At 38.2% G+C, this 10,627-nt stretch overlaps 1 long non-coding RNA gene across 1 annotated transcript in view; it reads right to left on the bottom strand.

Annotated features, from left to right (window-relative positions):
- Nucleotides 1-228: 228 nt before the first annotated feature.
- LOC128792387 (uncharacterized) overlaps nt 229-10,627 on the bottom strand; it is a 31,632-nt gene continuing 21,233 nt past the window's right edge. The window contains exon 6 of the long non-coding RNA XR_008432394.1: nt 229-1,942. This is a non-coding gene — a long non-coding RNA (uncharacterized LOC128792387). The remainder of the gene's footprint in view (nt 1,943-10,627) is intronic.

The raw sequence follows: 10,627 nt of genomic DNA, 5'->3' as shown, positions 1-10,627 counted from the left end.
CTAACAGGCTATCTAGCCTTTCTGGTTGGCAGTAGCAGTGTGTGCATTTGAGAATTGCTTTGAAGTACTTTTATAATTTCTATAAGAGTCCTTGTTTACTAGTGCACAAGTTAGTTTACATATGGAAGATCACAGAAACCTAAATCTAAAATCGAAAAAAAAAAAAAAAAAAGAGTGAACATCAGATATAAAGTCGTGAAGACTATTTTATTTTGCAGTGCTTCTGGTAAATTGAGCCAGCTACAGATTATGTGGTATTAAATATTTTACATGAAAATTATAGAAGCTATTTAATCCTCGATCTTTCAAAGAAAAAAGCAAGGTTTTATGACCAGGACAACAATTATTTCTTATTCTTTTGAGAAATCTAGCAGTGATTGAGTACTACTGTTGTTTTAGTTGTAGCCATGCTGAGCATGGATACCAAAACATAATGCTGTCTTTGGCATAAATACCTTTCACCCTGAAGATCTCAGATCATTTCAATATTGACATACACATGCTGTGCTATTAATATGAGACTCAACTACTGCCTATATGTGCTCATAAGGTAAAGAAATGTTTGGCTCAGTAGACCTAAGTACTTGTTTACATAGGGAGGCCAGTGTGAAACAGTTATGTGTGAAATACATCCCCATACCTGACTGTACACTAAGTCCCTTAGTAGACAACTGGATGTTGACCAGCTTGAGACTTCAATAAATATTAGAGCCAAAAGTAGCTTTTACTGCCCTATTTCTATATTAAATAAAATTATATTTATTTTATGGGAGCTGCCAGAATAGGACTAGGCTGAGATTAAAAAAAAATCTGTAAGCATTGCATAAAGGTTGCAGAGGGAAAGCTAGTAGGGAGTCTTGAAGTTAATATGAGGGTTTTGGGAGGCCAGGCTCAGCAGCTGAGAAGGGACTGGGAGATCTGAAGCAGGGATGAAAGGAAGACTGAAGAGTCAGTGGGTTTGGGGACAGGGGAAGAAAGGATGAAAAAGGGCTGTGTGGGGCCTCTAGAGCTTTTGGGAGCTATGGGAGATACCAGAACATTTTGTGACAGGCAAGGGGGTTTTTCAACCTCTAAGGTAGTTCTGTTTTCTAGATTATCCTGCATTTCTGAAAGATGAATTTAAAACAAACAAAAATATTTGAGAGTCCCAGATGAATCCCTGACTCTGAGAGTTAAGGATTTAGAAAGAACACCAACATAACAAAATTCTGAATAAAATAAGAAAAGGCGACAACATTCATACTAAGGATTATTATAAGGTTAACATAGACTATAATTTAGAGGAAGTTGTTATTCAGCATTAAAATCCTTCCTTGCCCTTTTCTGTTATTTATGCCTCCATTCAGCTGAAAGGATGTCTGTCATTTGGATATCAGCTAAGTGAACATGAAACTTTATCTGAAGAAGGTTTGATTTAAACTCTGCTGGATATTATTTACATGATTGTCTGAGCTGCCACAAAGCTCTTATGATACAACAAAGAAAAAGTCAGATTAAAACAAACCAAACTTTCTTTATGCTACAGCAAGTGATAACAAAATATACCAGTAAAATAGAAGCTTTCTAAAGTATATTTTGGTATAAAGCCTTACTAAAACCACTGTCTTCCCTAAAGCTCTAAATAACTAAATCTAAGAGCCTTCCCTCTCTGTTTAATCACTTTGATGAAATACACTCAAAGCAGTTTAGATCTGAGTTCCTCACCACCAAGTCACACTGTTGCTCTCAGCTCTCTCCTGGAGGCCACCACAGCAGTACAGCTCTTGTGGAAGTTGATAGCGACACAAACACCCATCCAGGCACAGCTCTGTTCACAGAGTTTCTGAGTGTTTGTGCTTCCTTGTGCCTCCTGATGACAGTTCATTTGAGTCAGCAAAAATAAAATGCAAAAGGAGTCTTGCTTAATGGCCTTAAGCTGTCATCACAAATCCTGGACTAAAATCTTTGGGGAGGAAAAAAAGAAACCACTTTATAAATCAATACAAAACTGGCAAAGATTGTTCTCAGAAACCATAGTCTTACATCTTAAATCTTAAATCTTTAAGATTTTAAAAAAATATTTTCACTGACTTTCTAAGTCAAATATGTCTTTCTGTGGCACCCCTTCCTCTTCTCTGCCTGTTACCTCTGTTCTCACATCTCCTGTCATCCAGGACACTTCACTTATTCTCATGGTTTTGGCTACTGCCTATATCAACCAAAATCTAATTTATCTTTCTGCTCTAAATTTTATTTACTTCAAACTTTAGTTTCAAGGATATCAGTTTTACAATTGGAAGTTATAACATTCTACTAAAAAATATTGAATTTTCTTTACCATTTAAAACCTGATCACTGTTCCTTCTCACCCAAACTTCTAAATAGCACTTGCTTTTTTTCTCTTTGTCTTTTCTTCCATTTGTTTTATCTCATGCATTTATATACCAGTTTATATTTCTGACCTTTGCCATACCTACTGCCATAGTCTTGTCCAAGCAGTTTTATGCAATCTCTATTACTACAGGTACTCCCACCTTTCTACTTCAATCTCTTTCCTCCCTTAATCTAAATTGAGGAATGGGGATTTTTTTTACTGATCAGAACCCATCCCTTGTCTTTGGTTGGTGTCAATGCACCTGCTGAGTCACACAGACAATGCTGCATCAATGTGAATCATTGTTTCTTCATAAGAGATAGAGACTTGCAATTTTTAAAGCTCAGGGTTTTGTTTTTTTTTTTTCCAAATGCCATTATGCAGCAGCTTTAAAATAGCTCAAAGTCATTGGTAATTTGCAAATACCTCTGTTCCAGAATAGAACAGAATAGGATATCCTGAGTTGGAAGGGACCCACAAGGATCATCAAGTCCAACTCCATCTCAAAAGCTCAACATTTAAAATATTTCAGGTATTCATTTCACCATATTATGGTACCAGTGCTTACTGGAAATAATTTTGGGAATATTTTAACTACCTAGTTAAAAACCCCAAAACATTGTGGTGATTATTAATAATAAAAAGTTATTGATATAACTTTTCTCAGATGACTGTTCTGCTGCATCTGACTGCCACACACATCCCATCACGCCTTAGTAATCCCTTTGACAGCTACAGCTGTGCTGCCAAACACAAGTAGTTTCTTAGCTCCCAAGGGCCCAGCTTTGAATTAGCGAGTGCTAAAAACTGTCCCTCCCACAACAATTTATATGATGCATTTTGTGATGGTTTTTGTTTTCCTTCTGTCACTGAACTCAAGCTCAGAGTTTGCTACCAAGCTGTTTCACATGACACGTAAGTAACAAAATTCTACAGTATTAGTACGCGGAAGTTGCTTGGTTTTTCACATGTGTTTATGCTTATAAATGGTTCTGATGGTTTACTTGCTACTATTCTGAGTCTTATGGGTCCCAGGATATCTCAGTGTCTCAGGATACCTCTTGGTGTACTTGTGCTTTTTTCCTTGTCCTGCCATCTCCCAGTATTTTGGATATAAACAATAGCCAAATGCAATATCCTTAAGATTTATGTCATTCTCTGCAACCTTTTTGCCTGAAAGTAAAGATAATCACAGTCCTGCTGTTTTCATGTTGCTCCTGAAGACCTAGAATGCACTTGTTCTCTGTGCATAGCACAGAATGGGGAAGCAACAGACATGAGTTTCTATATGAAGCAAAATGTCAAAGGAGCATCTGGCAGGGAAGGAAGGAAGACAATGTCAGAAACATGTCGGAGTAAGGTGACCAAAGGACCGATGAACAATACAAATGTTTCTGTCAGTTGGGGGAAGAAGAGATGACTGTATTCTCTATGCCCGAGTTTAGGAGAAAATTAACTTAGTCTCTGCTTTAATAGAAAGGAGATAGCAGATCTTTCTCTATGCATTTAAAATACAAATGATAGAGTAAAAAATAAAGGGTGTTCACCTGCAAACTAAAAGACAATTTAAATTTGAAGGGTCATCTCTCTCTCTCTTTTTTTTTTTTTTTTTTTTTTGTGGCTCATGCCTTTTCTTTTTAGAGTGCACTGAGACAAAACATTTTATGTATTCTAGATTCAGCCAAAAAGTTAATTCCCATACTGTAATTAACAGTATGTGCCCGAACAGTTGTGCCCAAACTTCTCCAGGTCAAAGGTTGCATATCTTCCCTTGTATTTCCTGTATACCTATTAAAAATGCACTGAGCTCTGTCTGCACTATTCTCTCCTTTTCATTTTTCCCCTTGTTTGTCCAGAGCATGGTATAAGCACATGGTGTGATTCTTGGTCCTGCGCAGCGACAGGAGTTGGATGATCCTTGTGGGTCCCTTCCAAATCAGGATATTCTATTCTATTCTATTCTATTCTATTCTATTCTATTCTATTCTATTCTATTCTATTCTATTCTATTCTATTCTATTCTATTCTATTCCTGAATAGCCTGTTCATTTTAACTGTGATACCTATCACAGTAAGTTTGTATTATTCTTGATATAAAGTAGGTCATACTGACTGAAGACATCCTGACAGAACCCATCCCTGACTTCTAATTAAACCTGACATCTGTGCTGTTGATTACAGATGTATTAGAGTTGAACATTTGTTGAAATTTTTATTAAATGGCATTAAAAAGATAGGAGAGTGGTTATTGTCTTGGTTGCTATCTGAGAATCATCTCTTCCCAACTTTTTGGACTACTTTCTATCTGAAATAGGTACAGATTTCCAAGGGAAGGGAGCAGGAATGAGAGAAAGAGCATCTGCAGATGGTTTTGTCTAAAATAATCATCATCTGGAAAAGACAGAGCTTAACTAGTGTGCAAGAAAAACACAGTGAAATGTGAAATACTGAAATGACGGGCAGGACTGTATTATTTGTCTCATGAGTGCATAAAACCAGGCATTGTAATTCATCAGAAATAGAACTGGCTGTGAAGGACTTGCCTCATGACTACTTAGGAAAAAAATGAGGCTTCCTCAAGAGGCACAAGCCTCAGAAGATGGGGCTGAAATGTTGTGAAATGCTTTTGTCTCTGGCATTCTGAACCCTTTGAACACTCATGTGAGCAGGCCTGGCTCTGGGAAAGGCAAAGTGATAGTTGTGTATTGGAGCAAATTCTGCGAGCAACAAGCTGCTGCTGTTCACTGAAGCAGAGATCAGCTGCTTCTAGGTAAGGCAGCAAACCTCTGGCTTTCCCAGGCCCTTCCACTTAGCTTGGCTCACAGGCTTTACCTGATCTGTTGGTGTTTCCCACCATGCTGATACACCATATGCCTGCTTGATTATGGATTATCCACTTTAATTTTACACCAAAACCTGTGCTGCTTCGTGAGGAATATTCACTAAGCATTCCTACAGCTCAGGATGCTCCAGGAACAGCCCTCCTGAACGTATGCCTTCTATAAATTAAAATTAAATTAAATTAAATTTTAAAAAAAGGGGGGGGGGGAAGAGAAAAAAATAAGGTATTATCAGCTCCTGCATCCAGCCCAGAGAAAACTAAGGCAAGAGCATTTGTGGCCATATGTTGGGTAGACAGGGTAGAGACTAATAAGAAGTCTAAAAATGTGGTGGGTTTTTTTCTCCAGGATGGAAGAAACTTATGGGTCTGCTGAGTGTGGAATTGTGGAATAATGTCCATAGATAAAATGTCAGGCTACCCCTGCAATGCAAGGCTCACAAGGACTACTCTGTTTCTCTTACAGCTCTTGTACACTGAAAAGAGATATGGGAGACAGGAACTGGGAAAATTTATTGAGATCACTTATTGACTAAGGTGGTATGGCCATCAAACAGAGTACAAAAGTACTGTGCCACAAAACCCGAGGTGATGGCAGTTTCTGTTTTCATGTGAAAAAATTATGCAAATACATACTTGCATTGCAATGTGTTCTCCAGAGCACAATGAATATAGCTTTTCTGCGGAAACCCAGAAAATGAGAGGTGAGCTCGTTACATGTATCTTATGGCACTGTGATTTTATGAAGCTTGAGAAAATGAAGACACAAATGAATGGGTTTGACCCAAGAAAAACAGTCAAGCCCCTACATGGATCACATACTTGCAGAGAGAGATGCTCAGGGAGCCCTACATTTGGCCTAGTTGTGGGGACATTATTTCAGCATGAGAGTGACTCAGACTAGTCCCAGAAGTTAATCTGTCCAAATGTACATTGAATTTGTCTGCCTCTGCTTCAGACTGGCCTAGCATGTGCCAGCCTACTTTTGAGATGTGCTCGCTTTGTGTTGAAGGATTTCAGTACCTCCATCAGGCACAGTGTTCACAGGAATGTTTAGACACACAATTCCTATTAAAATGAAGGACTCAGGCCGATGAACACTCATGAAATGTTCACTGTAGGTAACTGAAACTCTTCAAATGTTAGGCTTAACCATGTGTGCATGCATATGCCTGTGGTTATACACAAACTATTGAAAATAGAAATCAAGTAGGACAAGACAGAAGTTGTAAAATTTAAGCATGCTTTTCTTGGATTTCCTTTCCATGAAAAGCATTTGTTTATGTGTTTGCCATGCCACCATGAAAAATTGTCCCTTTTCAATCTTTCTATACATATTGTAAAATGAAATGTAGATATATATCAAGACATAAATACATACATATAGGCATACAACTGTATCTGTGCATGGTAGGCAAATATAAATATGAATATGAATATTAATATGAATATATAAACATACAAGGAAAGTATTACCGGAATAAAAGACTTTTATTCTTTGTTTAGTTTTAAATCTCTGGAGTTAGTATAATTCTTTCAAAGTTACTATACTGTATGAAGGCACACAAATACCACACATTCAGCAAAAACAGCTTGACAAAACAAAAACACATTGGTACAATCTTACAGCTCATGTATTTACTTTCCAGTAACTAAGGTGTGCTTCAGAATAATGACATTAGAGGCTAAGCATAGCTGTGACTAGAGTCCAGGCTAGCAAACCCTGCTGGGATAATTAGCATGACCTCCCTGCTATTGCCATTAAGAGACATTAAACTGAGAGAATGTACAAGGAGTAAAACAGAAGTGGAAAGGACCGGACAAAGATGAAGTCTAGGGACTGGGAAAGTGGAGAAGGTTGCAGGGAGTTCCAGCTACGAAAATGTTGGGAACAATGGTTTCATATTCTGTAATATAATGTAATGCTCCCAGCTGGTCTTAACCCTGATGGAGAGGCTTTGTTTAAGAACTATAAAAAACTTCATTTTTCATAAACTCTGAGTAATCTGGGAAAAGAGAGGCTTTGTCTGGTCTGAATTATGTGGTCTTTGTTCACACTGTCTTCCTTACCAAATCTAGGGAACAATATGAGAGCCCTCCTGTGGCCAGCTGAACACCTGTAAATTCCCTTGATCGCAAAGACAAGACAGCCCACTAGATCCTTACCTAGTGTCTGTTTTCTTGTTCAATGGGAGTAAGTTGTTATTATCCAACTATTTATTGTGTAGAGGTGTGCATGGCATTCTCAACAATAAATCAAAGGAGACTGTCCTCAAACACTGATGTTAGAGCATCTAAATAAGAGCACAGACAGAGTGAAGTGGAACACAGAGGTCACACTAGTACAGAACATAATGACTTACTATCTACTGCTGTAAGTCAGCACAACTTCACCAACACAGACAAAAGAAGATAAGTGGATTGAAGAGGTAGCCATATGGAACACTTTAACAAAAGGCAGTGGACTTGAAGTGGAAAGGATGGCTCTGAGCACCAGTCTGTGTCTTCACATTCACAATGCACTGACATTTACACCAAGATGGAAAAGATGTGAAATCCTGTGCTCTGACTGGGTGTTTTTGATATATCCCTTTGCAGAATGTAGATACTGCACAAGCTCCCAGCAGGATTCTTGTTAATAGTCTCTCATTTCTAGACAACTTGGACTCTACCAGGCTAATACTTATTCATATCAACTTTGTTTACAGAAGTATCAGAACAAAAGGATTCAATAGCATAAGAAAGGCTGAGAGATCACATTTTTGATACCCATAACCTTTCTAGTAAAAAAAAGTCCTTCTGCTAAAGGGGCAGAAAAAGATTCTATGCAGCCTCTTAAAAAAAGTGAAAAAAGTGAGTAGCTCGTCTAAGTACATAGAGACCTTAAACGTTAGGAAAAGATCAACTTACATTATAAATATTAATTAAAGTAATCCCTCTAAAGCTAAGAAATTTGATACCAATTTATCCCTTTCATAACTACAAAAATCAAATAATCTTTATTTTATATAGTCAAATTCAAGAGGACATACTGAGAAGTGACAGCTTAGCTCCTCTGAACAGATATGCTCGAAGCCTAGCCTGAAGAACCAAGAGTGTGCCCTATGCAATGCAATGCATTACATTACTGATCTCTTTAAATGGACATAGGCTGCTGAATACTTTGGGAGAGTTGTGAAAGATAATTTACACAATATTGGCGATGATTTTCATTAGCATGAGTAAAAGTCCAGGAAGAAAAAGCAGTATTTGATCCTTCCAGTGCAGCATTAATCAGTGTTGCCTACCATCAGGTCACCAGTTTTACATGTTTTGTAAGTCAGAGCAAAATGCTGTTCAAATAATCTATAGTTGCAGTTTTTCCAACAGCAGATCAGCATTACCCAAAACCCCTAAATAGTTGCTCCCTGAATTTTTTGAGTTTCATGATCCTTCTAGACTTCTAAATTTAGCTGTCTTTGTTCTCCTTGTCAGGCATGTGCAACATGTGACAAACTCTGGCTCAGTACAAGAATTTTAACTTGTGAATTAAAAATCTGCAAATCCAAATCGGTCCAAGTGGGGGCCTTTCTCTCTTCGTAGTACAGGCAATTGATCAGTAGATGGTGGTGGTGCACTTCACCTGATGCAGTTGCCCGATGAGAGTAACCAGCTGTTAAACCATTTTTATTATAGAGCACACCAGTAACAGTCTTGGACATGACTGAGATTTTAATATATCAGAACATTAGAACATTAAGAAATGAGAAATACTAAATATGTGTGTCTTATAAACAAGGAAAAGTATTTTCTTTTTTGTTTGGTTTGTTGCCCCCTAGAGTTTCAGCAAACTTTTAAACTTCTTTTTCCTCATCCTGTATTTTAATTCAGTGAGAACAGAGTCCTTCAGCTTTTGCTGTTTTATATACTAAATAGAATGATAGATGCAAGGAGAAATAAAATAAAGAGTGGGAAGAGAAGATGCCTAATGAAATTGTCAGACTCCAGAACTCCTTTCAACGTGGATATTTGGCACTTTCCCTCCCACATTGACTTTGTCACCGCAGTAACTCTCTGGAGGTGAAGAAGGGACAGAAGGAGCTGGCTGTAGTCTCCTTTTCCCAGGCAGGTAAGATGAAGAGGACGAGCACTGGGGACATCCTTCACCTGTTCAGGTACAGGATTCTGGCATGCCTTTGTCTCTAAGTCTTGACCTGTTTGCACTGCTGTGGATATTTTAGAGCTTCTTTCTAGGGATATGTATGCCATTATGCACCTGCAGCCAGGGTGCCTGTCATGGGGATGGACTGTATTGATCTTGGGGTTCTACTGAGAAAGATGAAATAAAGTCTTGGAGCAGGATCACAAATGAGTGAATTTGTGCTGCCTTTCTGAGCAGAAGCTGAAGCTTTACAGCAGGACGTCTGATGGGAGTGACATGCTGAAAGCAGGATATATGGTAGGCCAGGAGTCACGTAGCAGGGGCAGATCATATTTCCAGTTAAACATGTTTGCCATCTGCTGGCCAGGCTGCAGATTTGCCTGCTGCTGCACTGGGAATTATCAGCTTCTATTATAAGTGATGGATGATTAGAATGTAGAAAACATAGTTTAGCAGTAGAGTAACTTTGAATATTTATAGGCTTTAGTTTACAATTTTAAATGTAATTACTCCAGAACTGGGCAGTTACAGGGCCATATTAACACTTTTAATTTGCAACTCATTTCTACCATCAAAAGCAATACTTTCTCAGTTCCTAGGTCATACCTCCTGGGCTGACTGATGCATTGTGTCATGAACAATCAGAGCTAAAGAAGCAATTTCATTTGGACTGTGCATAAAACCTATTATTAAGTTAAAACCAGATATTTATTCAAAATTGAACTCATACTTGAGAAGAGGGTGAGAAAGCTGATCCAAACTGTTCCTTTTCCTCAACGATCTGGTGCCAGAAGAATTTGGTGTCAGAGAATAGAATTGAGGGGGAAGTCCAGAAGACCTGGCTGAAAGTGTCTTCCAGCCATATTGGTTCCTATTCAGTTTTAGTTTTGGTCCTATCTTCACCCAAAACTGGAACTACATTGTGGGCATGGGTGAGTCTTTACTTCATCTCAAAAGCACCAGTACAAGTTGGGCAGAGAAACAAAGAAAAATGTGCCCCAAGGCTAACAGGCCAGAAACAAGAAATGACCTTTTCAGATTTACCCAACATGAGTCAGATTTTCTCCTTTCCTCCCTCCCTACTTCACTGTAATTTTTTTGTCACCTAGAAAGAAAAGCATGTTTAAAGCTGTAATATAAAGAGTAATTCCCATGCTGCCCCTTTTGGATTTGAAAGCTGGTAAGAATTTATTGCTCAGTAAGTTAAATCTGATACTGTGATATTTCTAAGGGCAATGGTTATGTAAATACATCCTTATACTATCTCTGGGGTGCCACTGCAAGCAAAAAACAC

This window comes from Vidua chalybeata, chromosome 1 (assembly GCF_026979565.1).
Source record: "Vidua chalybeata isolate OUT-0048 chromosome 1, bVidCha1 merged haplotype, whole genome shotgun sequence".
Lineage (NCBI taxonomy): Eukaryota > Metazoa > Chordata > Aves > Passeriformes > Viduidae > Vidua > Vidua chalybeata.
Note: the sequence above shows the minus strand (reverse complement) of the source record. Positions and strands in the feature narration are given on the sequence as shown.